This window comes from Pygocentrus nattereri, chromosome 27, assembly GCF_015220715.1.
Source record: "Pygocentrus nattereri isolate fPygNat1 chromosome 27, fPygNat1.pri, whole genome shotgun sequence".
In the NCBI taxonomy this organism is placed as follows: Eukaryota; Metazoa; Chordata; class Actinopteri; order Characiformes; family Serrasalmidae; genus Pygocentrus; species Pygocentrus nattereri.
The window spans coordinates 20,165,246-20,179,518 of NC_051237.1; the positions used below are offsets into that span (position 1 = coordinate 20,165,246).

The window sequence follows — 14,273 nt, forward strand, 5'->3', positions numbered from 1 at the left end:
ATGCAGTGCTGACTGAGGGATCGAAGATCACGGGCAAAATCTCTGCCTTGCTACTTACTTGCAGAGATTTTTCCAGTTCTGAAACTTTTGATGATATTATGGACTGTAGATGAAATTCCTTAAATTCCTTGCAATTGCATGTTCAGAAACATTGTTCTTAAACTGTTGGACTATTTGCTCACGCAGTTGTTCACAAAGTGGTAAACCTCGCCCCATCCTTGCTTGTGAACGAATAAGCCTTTCAGGGATGCTCCCTTTATACCCAATCATGATACTCACCTGTTTCCAATTAACCCGTTCACCTGTGGAATGTTCCAAACGGTGTATTTTGAGCATTCCTCAACTTTCCCAGTATTTTGTTGCTCCTGTCCGGACGTCTTTGGAACATCAAATTCAAAGCAGGCATCAAATTCAAAATGAGTGAATATGTGCAAAAAACAATAAAGTTTATCCATTTGAACATTAAATATCTTGTCTTTGTAGTGTATTCAATTGAATTTAGGTTGAAAATGATTTGCAAATCATTGTATTCTGTTTTTATTTATGTTTTACACAATGTACCAACTTCATTGGAATTGGGTTGTATTTTAAAAAACGCAAGCTCTCTAAAGTCTTCAATTCAGATTTTGTTCACCAGGTCAATCAGTTTCTCTCAAATTGCACTTCTGTAGATTGCCTTCTCAAGGCAGCACTGACATAGCTTCCAGGAGCATCAGTTTTTCTTATCAAGCATTTGTTCTGGCAGGTGAGGGCAGTTACCAAGTTCTAAAATAGAAGTAAAACAAGTGTGGTATGTTCATGTGTAGATTAAGATTTTTAGAATTTTGACAAAATTAGCAGTATAAAAGGAGTATTAACTGTTAAGTTCTTGTGAGTACGAGCAATTTGTCATTATTTAATTTTTAAGACTTAGAAGTAATATATACTTCAGTGTATATGGATCATTCTACCAAAATGGTTCAAAATCTGATTTGAGCATGCGTTAGACTAAAGGCCCTATGCTTTGATTGAGCGATTACACCTTAGTTGTTTATTTTATGAAAATTGGAATTGAACATTCCATTTTATCACTACCAAAAATGTACCCACTGTTTCAGTAGTGACAAATGTAGCACATTTTTAGCATTACTCAAAAACAGCCAGTACATGACTAACAACCCAGCTTTGAAGTGTTCTTCACTCCAAAAATCATCCCCCTGCAACAAAAATGGGTAACACTTTCTATGAATCCGGTATCTATAATGCATTATAAGTGCTTATTCATTCATAAGGCTTTATAATATTTGACATAAGCATTTGTATCTGTACATAAGTGTTCATAATTACACACATAGCATGCTATAAGAGCACATTATAAGGCTTTATTGCTATAAAGCCTTATAATGTGCTCTTATATAGCATGTTAAGTGTGTATAATACTATAAAGTGCTATAATATATACATGTTCCTGTTCTCTGGAATATTGGTGAGACCAGCATCATAAAGTTTTATAACAACTGCTTTGTTTATTCTCATAAGGCTTTATAAAGATTCACAGTGAGAACCCCATTCTCACTGGCGTACTCTCTAATGCTCATCAGTATCGTTAAAATAAAAATGACTTTATAAGTGTACATAACAATTAATGAACATTTATAAGCGATCCTTACAGACTGTAGGTAAAGTGGTGTTACTGATCAGCTCTATATACAACTTATAACTCACTATAAGCGCTCCTTACAGACTGTAGGTAAAATGATGTTACTGATCAGCTCTATATGAACTTATAACACATAAAGAAGAGTACAAGAAGCACAAGTTTGTATGTTGAACATGGGTTTATTTATTGTCAAATGTACATAGTTAATAAAAACAACATGTATGCATAAACATGTAAGTTATGTATATTTTCAATAGTTATTCTAAGATACATTTGATATAACAAACATTTTGACAAACTTAAATACATTTTGAATGTAAAAAAATCAAATGAAGTTTGATAATTTAGGACAATTTAATTTAGGACTCTAAAACAACTTCAAAAAACATACTACATGCCAATATCAATACATCTGAATAGACAGTTTCTCTACATTGTATTTTATCTGTAAAAAAGCTAGACAGACATCAGTTGTTCAGGGCCGCAAAATGCAGAATGCTGATCAAAACTACTTCATTAACATTGACTTTTATACAGTTTTCAAATGGCATGGAGCAAGTCTTCCAAGTATGCCCCATTTGTGCTTTTTTTTTTTTTTTTAGTGTTCCCACTCTATAATCTTTAGGTATTCTTTCAGAAGTTGCGTGTTTCAGTTTGCTCTGTGTCTCCACACATCAACCTTGAATTTTTGCCATGCCCACTCCAGGTGCTGGGTGTGGGCCCTGGTAAGCGGATGCACAAAACGTCTCTTGTGGCAAACTTGTGGTGATCATAGCCGAAATCTGACAGACCTCTATACGCTCGCCACTCATCAGTTATAATACTGGTTCCTTTTCTCATATAACACCTCACAATAGATAGCAGCTGCTCACTTGACCTGCTGGAGACAATTTTCAGTATGGGCTTCCGGGTGGTAGCACTCACTTCCAGAATTCCCAGTACCCACTTCTTGCTCCTTCGCCAGGCAGCGCCTACACGTCCACGGTTATACTATAAAAAGTATGGAAAATAAATTGTAAAAATGTTTAATATGCACTGCTATGAACTGTTATTCTGCATTATGCAAGACAACACTTTCAACAAAGGATAAATATTAGTGGTGTCAATAAATTGAAAAAATAACCCGGAAGAGATCTCAAGTAGGTATCCTTTGTATTAGAGATGCTCTGACATGATTAATTTGGTTTCCAGATTAATTGTGTGCGTTAATGCGTTAACGTTGACAGCCCTAATAAATATACATTGAGTTAATTATTTATTAGGTGCACCTACCTTATACTTAAACTTTTGAGGAACACCTATTATTTACCTCTCCATGGATCACCACCTTATCGTGGTGGAGGGGTTTGTGTGCTTGAATGATCCTAGGAGCTATGTTGTCTGGAGCAAAAGCTCCTGGTAGGGTCTCCCATGGCAAACTGGTGACAGGTCAGACAAAGTGTGATCCATAATAACCCCTATGACAAGACAAGAACAGGATTTGTGTACCCTGGCCGGAACAGGGTTACCGGGGGCCCACCCTGGAGCCAGGCCTGGGGGAGGGGCTCGCCAGCGAGCGTCTGGTGGCCGGGCATTTACTCATGGTGCCCGGCCGGGCCCAGCCTGAAGGAGTTACATGAGTCCCCCCTCCCATCGACCCACCACCAATGGGAGGGGCAGTAGTAGGGGTTCGGTGCTTTGTGGATCGGGCAGTGTCCGAAGGCGTGGGCCTTGGCGTTCTGATCCTCGGTTGCTGAAACTGGCTTTTGGAACTTGGAACGTTACCTCACTGGCGGGGAAGGAGCCTGAGTTGGTGCGCGAGGTTGAGAGATACTGGCTAGATATAGTCGGGCTCACCTCAACACACAGCTTGGGCTCTGGGTCCAATCTCCTTGAGAGGGGCTGGACTTCATTCTTTTCTGGAGTTGCCCATGGTGAGAGGCGGCGGGCAGGTGTGGGCTTTCTCATAGCCCCTCGACTCGGTGCCTGTATGTTGGGGTTTTCTCCGGTGGACGAGAGGGTAGCTTCCCTACGCCTTCGGGTTGGGGAACGGGTCCTGACGTTCCAAGTCTGTGCTTATGCACCGAACAGCAGTTCAGAGGACCCAGCCTTCTTAGAGTCCTTGGAAAGGATGCTTGAAAGTGCTCCTCCTGGAGACTCTATTGTCCTACTGGGGGACTTTAATGCTCACGTGGGCAATGACAGTGAGACCTGGAGCGGTGTGATTGGGAGGAATGGCCTCTCTGATCTGAACCCGAGTGGTGTTCAGTTTTTGGACTTCTGTGCAAACCACAGTTTGTCCATCACGAACACCATGTTTGAACACAAGGATGTCCATAAGTGCACATGGCACCAGGACACCCTAGGCCGCAGTTCAATGGTTGACTTTGTAGTCGTGTCATCGGACTTGCGGCCATGTGTTTTGGACGCTCGGGTAAAGAGAGGAGCTGAGCTGTCAACTGATCACCACCTGGTGGGGTCCTTTAGCACAGACATGTTGCCATTGTAAGAACATTGTTATTATTACTACTTAATTCTACTTTAAATGGAAAATCATTTGAAGTGAGGTTAAATACTAGCCAGGACTGTAAAAATGCTCTTACTTTCCTCAATGTGGACGTCATCTTGGTGAGAGTTCTGCTACTGCCCGCAACTCCATCCTCAAGAAGATCCATGTGTCTCAGTCTCTGAGAAAATCTTTACATTTTATATTGTGTTATTTGTAGCCATACTGTTATTATAGCTGCTGTTCACTAGTATTAATAGTCAATTAATTTCTTGGTGACCCTTAAATTACAAAATATATTTTCTATATTTTATACAAAGGAAACACAATTGCTTACCTGTAGATGAACTCGAAGTGCTTCGAAGAGATAACCGGGAACGAAAAAACACAGACCCCTTCCAGACAGAAGCTGTAACATCAGAACGATGATGCGCATTCCTTGTGCAGCACCTGGCAATATTTGTTTGGACAACCAAAGCAACAAAGCTTAAGTGAAGTAGTTTACATTGAATGCATCTAACACTTTGCAACACATTTCTACTGTCAGGTTTTAAAAACAACCATCAAAATCTCACCACTGATATCCATCTCCCTGGACCCGTTTGTGTCATTTCATTTTTTTGTTGCAAGAGTTGCATCTCATTGCTCTGCGCAAAATCTCTTTTTTCTGCATCCATTGCACAATTTTGCATCTATTTTGAAGACCATCCTTTCCTTGTAACAACCCAAGAATTTTTCTTTGGATTAAGGACATCTTCCAAGCCTGCTGTGAGCTGTTCTGAAATCGCTCCGTTCCCACGTTTGACATGAACGGAGGACCTGTAGTCACGTGATACAGCAGCGCACTCTACAACGTCATTACAGGTGCGAAGAGTGAAGGAGACCTTTTTGCTGCTACAAAGACATAAGTCAAGAATACGACGATGTTTGGCATTTTATTGTGACATGTAAACTATGTAAACGTAAAAACTCTTATTCTTTAATCGTAACTGTAGCAGAGTCAGCATATCAACAATATCATCATTAGCATACCCCATTGCGCTGCTAGTCAACGATTAGCATAGCTAACTTAGCCAGAACGCCCTGATCCTTACCTGGGCAGATCGCAATAGACAGCGTAATGTCAGTTGAACACATGGAAATGTAGCTGTCAATGAAATAGACCAATACAACATTCATCAAAATGTATTTAAACATGGAACAACCGAAACAGCTGTTTTATTAGCTACTAATGGCGGAGTTTAGTGTTAGCTTATGATTTAACATTATTCTCCTAGATGGATACTCGTGGACGGAAGTCAAAGAAGCCTATCTCCAACGAAACATCTGATGCAAAGTCATATACTTCTGATGTGACTTCATGCAAAAGATCTGGTATTCAGTCACCACAGCAGAGTAAAGCAGGTAATGTTGGTTTTACATGTGCTGTGTATGAGTTCACTAAAATCAAAATAATAATACAAATTTTAGTACAATGTCTATTTTTTGTAATGTTTGTGCAGAATTCAGTGTCTCGTAATCCTCTCTGGTGACTCACAGAGCTGCATAGTTTTAACTACTCCTCAAAGTCAGCTAAGGTTTATACGTCATTTATTTATTGTTAATAAGTAAATAATAAAAGTAATCTATGCCATACATTTTTAAACCTGCAATTCAACAATGTATTTTTTTAAGATAACCAGTTTGCTTACTTTTAGTGAAACAACCAAATCATTCTTGAGGTGTAGAAAATTGTTCCAAATTCAATTTTTTTTAACTGAAATGCTGGTCAGATTTAATAAGATCATGCAGGTTCAACCGCAAATTCTTGCTGAAAAATGAGCAGACCTAACCTACCTATGAAAAGGGCATTTTCTGTTTTTCTATGATGAACACTAAAGCTGTATCTAATAGTGACAGCCTGCAACACATTATATGATATCATAAGCTCATTAAAATGTGTGTTCACCTTAATCCATATCTGTTCCTTTTTTGACCTTAACTTGAAATATGTGATTTTCAGTTAAACCATATACGCCAGTGCAGTGCAGTTATCTGTAATATGACATTTTTTAACCACACACAACGCTTCAGGTTCTAATGAACTAATAAAATAACTAATAAACCTGTGTTTCCATTCTCCACTTAGTATCTGTAATATTATTGATTGTAACTGTACACTGCAAGTTGTTGTTGCAGTGCCTGTCATAACATGTACATTTGCTGTTTTTACAAAACTGAAAATTACACAATGTAATTGGGTAAACCACGTAACCATGTAAGGGGTGCAAAACACACTAAAATAAGTTAAGGGTCTTTCAAATATTTTAACATTTGTTGTGGTTGGTTAGTGTAGTGGTTAACACCTCTGCCTTCTACGCTGTTGACTGGGGTTCAATCCCCCACCAGGGCAAGCACCCTACACTATACCAATAAGGGTCCTTGGGCAAGACTCCTAACACCGCCTTGGCCTACCTGTGTAAAAAATGATCAAATTGTAAGTCGCTCTGGATAAGAGCGTCTGCCAAATGCCGTAAATGTAAAATGTAAACATTTGATCATAAAGTTGTAATTTGATCAAAATCTATTTTCTTAATCATGATGTTCCCATAATTGAATATGCTTAACTCTTCTTCTTCTTTCGGCTGCGCCCTTTAGGGGTCGCTACAGCGGATCATCTGCCTCCATCTTGCCCTATCCACTGCCTCCTCTACTTTTACACCAATTATCTCCATGTCCACCTTCACTACATCCATAAACCTTCTCTGAGGTCTACCTCTTCTCCTTCTACCCGGCAGCTCCATCTCCAACATTCTTTGACCAATATATCCACTAATCCTCCTCAACACATGTCCAAACCATCTCAACCTGGCCTCTCTGGCTTTATCTCCAAAGTGCTCCACCTTCACTGTCCCTCTGATCTCCTCATTTCTAATCTTGTCCATCCTTGTCACTCCCAACGAAAATCTCAGCATCTTCATCTCCGCCACCTCCAGCTCAGCCTCCTGTCTTTTAGACAGAGCCACAGTCTCCAAACCATACATAATAGCAGGACGCACTACTTGTAAACCTTCCCTTTCACTCTTGCTGCTATCCTTCTGTCACACATCAGCCCTGACATCCGTCTCCACCCACTCCATCCTGCCTGCACCCTCTTCTTCACCTCTTTTCTACACTGTCCATTGCTCTGGATGGTTGACCCAAGGAATTTGAAGTCATCCACCTTTACGACCTCTACTCCTTGCATCTTCACCTTTCCACCTGCCTCCCTCTCATTCACACACATGTATTCCGTCTTGTCTCTACTGACCTTCATTCCTCTCCTCTCCAGTGCAAACCTCCACCTCTCCAGATTCTCTTCCACCTGCTCTCTCTACTCTCCCCACAGATTACAATGTCAATTGAATATGCTTAACTGCTTGGCATAAAATGTGTGTTTACTCAGGGGTGCAACTACATGAGGTGGATGCAAACATATTATCGGCGCCCCCCCCCCACCCCCCAAAACCCCGCCCCTTAACTTAAAGTGACTGAAAAAAATTAAAATTAAAATAAAATATTTAAGCAGGCAAGCTAAAATAAGGAACTTTATAAACAGAATACAAATTAAATGGTAAGAGCAAAAAACAAGCAATGAGGATTTAATTATGAAGAAATAAAATAATTCAGAATAAACTGATAAGTGGACAGGCTAAAATGTAATGCAATAAAATAGAGATTAATAATTAGAATAATAAAATATAAGCACAAAGAAAGAGGGTTAAAACACCAAATTTATATAAAAAAGTAAATTATGGAAATAAAATAAACAGTAAAACAGAAGACAGAATAAATAAAAGGAAGAAATAAATGAAATAAAAAGGTAAAAGGCGAAAAGTATGGAATAAAATAAATAAAAAGGTAAAACAGAAAATTAAATAAATAAAAGGACAAAATAAATAAAAATGTAAAGGAAAACTCAACTAAAACAGGCTGAATGTGTCTGAATGTGGCTAGAAACTAAGAGTTTAAGATGATTTAGTGACACCAGCGAGCTGAGCTTTAGACCAGGCTACCACGTATTAACCAGAATGTATTAACCAGAATGTTGACTAGCTAGGTTAGCTAGCTAAACAGGCTACTATAAAGAGCTATGGCTTGACTAATGTCACTCGTTTTGAAGTTAAACCGAGAAAATAACCAGTTCAGGGTTAATCAGGTCGTAGCTGGAGAACCAAGTTTAGCTTTAACGTTAGCTTGCTGCCTCACTGCTATCATTCATCTGGCTGGCTGGGTAATATTAATATGGCTAGCCTTAGCTAGCACAGTAACATACATCTTAAACTGAAAAGGCGATCTCTTCTGATTGTGTGAATCTATTCACGGTGAAGTACGGGATCTTTGGGGAAACTATGGAAGGTTTGACCTCTATTAGATTCCTTTATTTTTGAATAAGTCCATTTGGGAACGCAGCAGTGAGGCAGCTTTGCTAGAACCCAGTGGTCCAACGCTACTTTCGTACCCTACAGTCTCGTTTTGGTAGACAAAGGTGACGTAGGTGAATAAAGCGTATAAACTGACCAACCTGCTGTCTTTCAACCACATTGAGAAGCTTTTCTTCATCCCTACAACACCTTTTTCTCTCTCCCTCTTCCGTTTTCTGTTTTGTTTTCTGTTTTGAAAAAAAAAAAAAAAACACACACGCCTTGACGCGTTCCCTATGGGGCGCGTTCTCAAGCGCCTGTGTTTGGGAGCAAATGACAGGAGGGTAGGGGACGGAGTGGATGGGCGCCTGATTAGTGCTGTGCTGTTTTTTGATGTGTATTATCATACTTGAACAAACAGCTCTTACAGAAAATGCAGACTAGAAATAATTTTCCGGCATCGTTTTGGCGCCCCTCTAGTGCAGCGCCCATATGCGCCGCATACGCTGCATACCCCCTTTTTGCGCCACTGCTAATAAGTAATGCATTATGTCACATACTTTGGGTGGAAGCCTTGAATTTTTTTCCCAGACCTGGATCTTCTAAGACTGGACCAGCAGCAGGAGGGTTTGAGTGCTGAAAGCTTTGTGGTGACAATGCCAAATTCAATGGCTGAGGATCTTCAGATGCTGCTGTGAGAAAGAAAAGACTAAATACCATGAAGGGGACACTATTTGTAGTGATGTCTCAATACAGCAATGTTATGTTGGCTATTTGCTACAACAAACTGTACTGAGATAAAATCCAGTATCTCATTACACCTAATTCCACAACTTACATATTTAACACAATTCTTTAGCTAACTTCAGTTGAATGTAATAAGCTTGAAGAGAAAGCATGCTAGCTAGTTATATTAGATATCACATTATAAAAATGAGTTAAACATTAGCTAGACTCTAAACTAAGCCTGCTACCGTTAACAGTTAACCTAGTTAGCTGGTGTTTACTTAGGTTACATAGTTAGATAAGTTGTCACTATCAATATTCATGCTAAAATGTGTAACATGTAACTGCATAATTTGAATTATGATAAATTGGTAGGGGTGGTTATAAGTTGTTTTTCCCATTTATTTGCATAACATAGCTAGATAGTTAGCTAACTGGATAACGTAGCTAGCGTTAACTTATCTAGCTAGCTAGTTAACGCTAGCTAAGCTACCTCGGTTAACTAAGTTAACTAGGTTAGCTAGTTACCTAAATATTTCATGTCAGCCAGCATAACAGCCTGTGTTGTCCTCATATTAGCTAGCTACAAGTTTCTTAACGCTACCTACCAGCAGAGTTTTCATCGATGGCTTTTCGTTTCCGCTCGTCAATTCTTTTGCTTTTCCGCTCGCCCTCCATGCCGCTCTCTCCTCCTGACTCCGGGAACCTGCACGGGATCAGCGCCCCCCGCGTAGGCTCGATTCCAGGCTCAGTCACTTCTAGAAAGTGCGCTGAAGTCGGATTAAGAGTGTTATCGAATGTGACCACAGAGGCCAAGATGGGAGCTACTCCAGACAGCTGGACACCTTGAAGCACTCTTATTATGTTTCGGGTTCTCATTTGAAAATGTAGCTGCGTATGTTTAGAGCAGGCGCCCTAAGGCTGGGCGATTTTGTCACATGACTCCAACGAGCAGCGTCGCGCCGGTTTTTTTACTGAGCAGAAATTGAGCATATGGTAAAAAGTTCAGGGAATGGATTTGGCAAGAAAAATGCTTGACATTTGTGATGGCAGGCCAACGAAAAAAAGCACAGCAAGACTAATAAAATGGCTCCAGGAAAAAAGACTTTTGAAAAGAAGAATAAAGTGCAGACTTTGCAAGCGAAAAATGCAAATAAAGCCGAGACTGGAGCTGCATGACGGAGCACAGTGGTGAGTTGTAGCTGCATGTAATTATTCTTTATCGATATTTGAAAAATAACAGCTCGCCTACTTCTGTGGGTTGCTTTGCTAACAATAAGGCCGAAACCGGTCCTACACTGACGGCTTCTCACCCGAATTTTCCGTACCACCTTAAGTGGTGCAGCAGTTAGAGGACAGCCATTACGGGCGCCAGAATGTAACTGCTGCTCCTTTTAAGGTCGAACTGGAAATTCGGGGAAGAAGCAGGCGAACAAAAAGCTTCAGCTTCGCATTTAACGTGGTTTAATATTAATGCTGTTTTAACACTGTTAGCTTAAAAACCTATACCGTTATTCCCTAAAATAATGAATACATTCAGTAGTGCAACTTTCGTTAAATACATTTTACAGCTCTATATGGCCAAATTGAACAAAACCTAGCTAGAGGACGTGTAAATGGTACTTTATTGTAAATGGTATCTTATCTTACAGCATTTTGTTAGGAACTAACAAACTTAACTGCTGTAAAAAGTGAAGTCAAAACTGAAGTGCTATAAATTGGAAGTTAAGAATAATTGTGAGAATAATTGTGAGAGCCCCCCCCCCCCCCCACCCCACAAAAAACACCTTTGGGGTTGTTGTAAAGTTAGGCTGGTATTTAGTACAGATCTAACGATTTTGAGACCAAATCTGCAGTACAATTGCCCACAATACAAACTGCAATAGAAAAAGATGGAATTGCAATACATTCCAATAACGCCAAAAAACAAACAAGCAAAAAATAAATGAGTTATGTACTGAACCATGCCTCAAAAATGGAGGTCTGAACTGACCTGTGGCTTTGGGAAATCGTTACACCCCTAGTGTTTAGGATTCTTCTGTAAGTTTTTATACCTGGAGTTATATACAAAAATGTGAATTTAGGAGCTGTTATTCTGTAATAGCCACTGTCCTAAATTCAGCCTGTAGTGAAGTTGTCACAATGAATAAATAGATGATTCTGTAATATGGCTCCTGGGTACCAGTTCTATCCCAACTCTACCTGGTTAATGTAGGGGTGTCCCTGAACATGATAACTTTTTGTATAGAAATATGATGTATTTAATTGAAAAGTGCTTTGAGTACAATCTGTAATACATTAGGAGACAGACACAAAGTGAATATAAGTTGAATGTTAGTTTCCATTTACTATTTCACATGTTATAGCTGCAGCAGAATTCAATTCTGAAAATGCTGAAGTGCAATTATGTGAATTTCTTTGGCTGTTGTTAAAATGCTTTTGTTATTCTTATAGCACTGGTAATAAGGAAAGCAGCGTCTGGACGAAAAGCTCAGGCACATATCAGTAGTAGTGATAGCAGTGAAGATGAGGATAGCAGCTGTGAGGAAGAGGAAAGTCCAGATTATGAATCTTCATCTTGCCAGGGAAAGAAGGAGAAAAGGAAGAAAAAAAAATGGCAGAAGAAAGCAAATAAAGATGATACATTGATGGAAAAAAAGAAGAAGGAAAAGAAAGGAAAAATGGCTTCTGACACAAGTTCTGACAGTGATGATGACTGCCCACTAAAAAAGAACAGCAAGAAAAAGAAGTCACAAAAGAAGATGAAAGAATTGCAGGTAACACCACTTGAAAATCATTTTTCGAGTTTGTTAGGTACACCTAAATTGTACCTGTATTCATTTGACATTTTTTCAGTGCCCCCATCATATAGGTTTACAATTACTAATATTAGACCATTACAATAACTAATTTAGCATTTATTGCCCCCCTCTCCTTCTATTCCGTCGATGAGTAAAAAGAGAACTTCACAGGACCACCACTGAAAGATACTATTTTGGGTGGTGGTCCATTCTCAGCAAAGCAGACACTGACATGGGCTTTGTAGTCAGAAAATAACCAGTGATGAAGGGCTAAAGCAAGATCATCTAATCCCAGTCCTGGTTACCCCACACTGTGCACATTTCTGTGTTTTGTCTCATCTAGCAGACCTGAATGAACTCATTAAATAATTTAAAAGTCCCTTTTGGGCAGGGTCAGGTGTGTAGCGTAGGGAAAAAACAAAAATGTACAGAGCATGGGGGAACTATGCCTGGAGGATGGCTAACACAAACTGTACATTTACAGATCAGTTGGATTTGTACATCTGCAGGGTAGCTGTGTTTGCTAGCGTAAGTGTATGTAATCTTTAAAACTCAGTGCCACACACACTACCATGCCTGTGGTGCTGCTGTGTTGGGAGTAGTTGAATACCCAAATAATAACTTGTGGTGTCTGCTTTACTATTATTGAATGGAATTCTGGGGGACAGATAATGTGCGGCAACAAGATTGGGCTACAGTCAGTAATTGTAAATGTACAAAGTGCACCTATATGATAAAATGAGTGTTGGTGCAAAGTAGGAGTACCTAACAAACTGCCAGCTCAGTGTTGAGTAGACAGCCATAAATTTGGTTTGTTTTGCAGTTGTGATGCCAGAAGACGCCATTTCTAGATACAGACGTGTACTGAAGGCTGTGTCTAGGGGTATGTCGAAGACAGATGCCTACAGTTATGTTGGTGTCAATCACAAAACAATCGTCGACACAGCAGCCATTGCAGAATTGAAGGAGGTGGATCCTGAATCATACTTCCAGATACGGGCTGTGTTCCACAAAGGAAGAAAAGGACACACCTTGTATGATTTTGCAGAGCAGTGCAGAGCTGTATTTTCAAAGAAACCAGAGCTCAAAACCACAGTTGAACAAATGAAGGAAGATGGCAGACTGCTAGATATTCATACACGTGATTAAGAATGCACTAAAACAATGGTGCTTTGAAATTACATGATTACATTATTTGTACATGTGTGTTACATCAACACAGTTGCTTTATTTCATTTAGTTTTTTTGTAGGAGTTGTGTCAGTGGAACTGTGCATCTAAACGACACATCCAAATTTAATTAAGTCATGTAATTTTAAAACACCCTTTTCTGTAATGTGCAGCTTTTATGAGGTAATCCTTTTAGGAACCTTGACATTGACTTTGACAACCTTGACATGTTTCCAGTGTATTTATAATGTACAGCTTATTAAAAAAAATACAGGGAATGTTGAATGTTAGAATGTTATCCAGATTTAGGTTATTTGTTTAATATTGAGAATTACGTCTCTTAGGATTGCAACAGCATTACTGTTATAAGGACACTGTTCAGTTCTGAAGATTGTGTGTGGTCATTCTTAATGTTCATGCAATTGTAAAGGTGATTTTTTTTTTTTACGTTGTGAATAAAATAATACTAGTATTTTTGGGGGAAAATGTTGTATTGTGTTAATTATTAATACTATTAACTGACAATCAAGTTATTACTTGTATAGATACAAGAAAGATATTTATTTATTCATGAGTACTTAAAAGTAAGTAATTAACACTGATCCCAAAAAGTCACCAATCAGTAGCTGCTAATTCTTAAGTAGTTATTAGTGAGTTAATAGTACAGGTAAGATCATTAACTTTTCACTTTACTTGTGGGGTCACAAAGAAACGTAAGTAATAGTGATACAGAAGTAATTAATGCTTCATTAATGACTAAGTAAGAGCAGTGTAGGAAACCACTGTACATGTTAACACTGATGATCCAAGACTGGCCACCAAATATGTTAGCTTTCAATGTTTTCAATGTTAGAAGCATGTAGTTTAGTGTGTGTGTATGTGTATTTAAATTTCTTACACAGGTTTGGCTGCTTCCCTGCATTGAGGAAGGAAGATCAGTGACTTGTCAGAACCTTGCTGATTTAAACCATGGGAAAACCTAACCTTTAAAAAGGACAAGTAGCAATGACTGAGAGAAGAACCATTACACTCTACTACAATGCACTGTGCCCACACTTTGTTTTATTCAAA

General features: G+C 39.1%; 1 protein-coding gene across 1 annotated transcript in view; it reads left to right on the forward strand.

Annotated features, from left to right (window-relative positions):
* LOC108425693 (RNA binding protein fox-1 homolog 2-like) overlaps positions 1–13,632 on the forward strand; it is a 59,894-nt gene extending 46,262 nt beyond the window's left edge. Inside the window, exons 14-17 of the transcript XR_005129751.1 lie at positions 4,874–4,988; positions 5,402–5,528; positions 11,687–12,009; positions 12,857–13,632. The gene's annotated coding sequence lies outside the window, so the exon portion shown is untranslated. The remainder of the gene's footprint in view (positions 1–4,873; positions 4,989–5,401; positions 5,529–11,686; positions 12,010–12,856) is intronic.
* Positions 13,633–14,273: the final 641 nt, after the last annotated feature.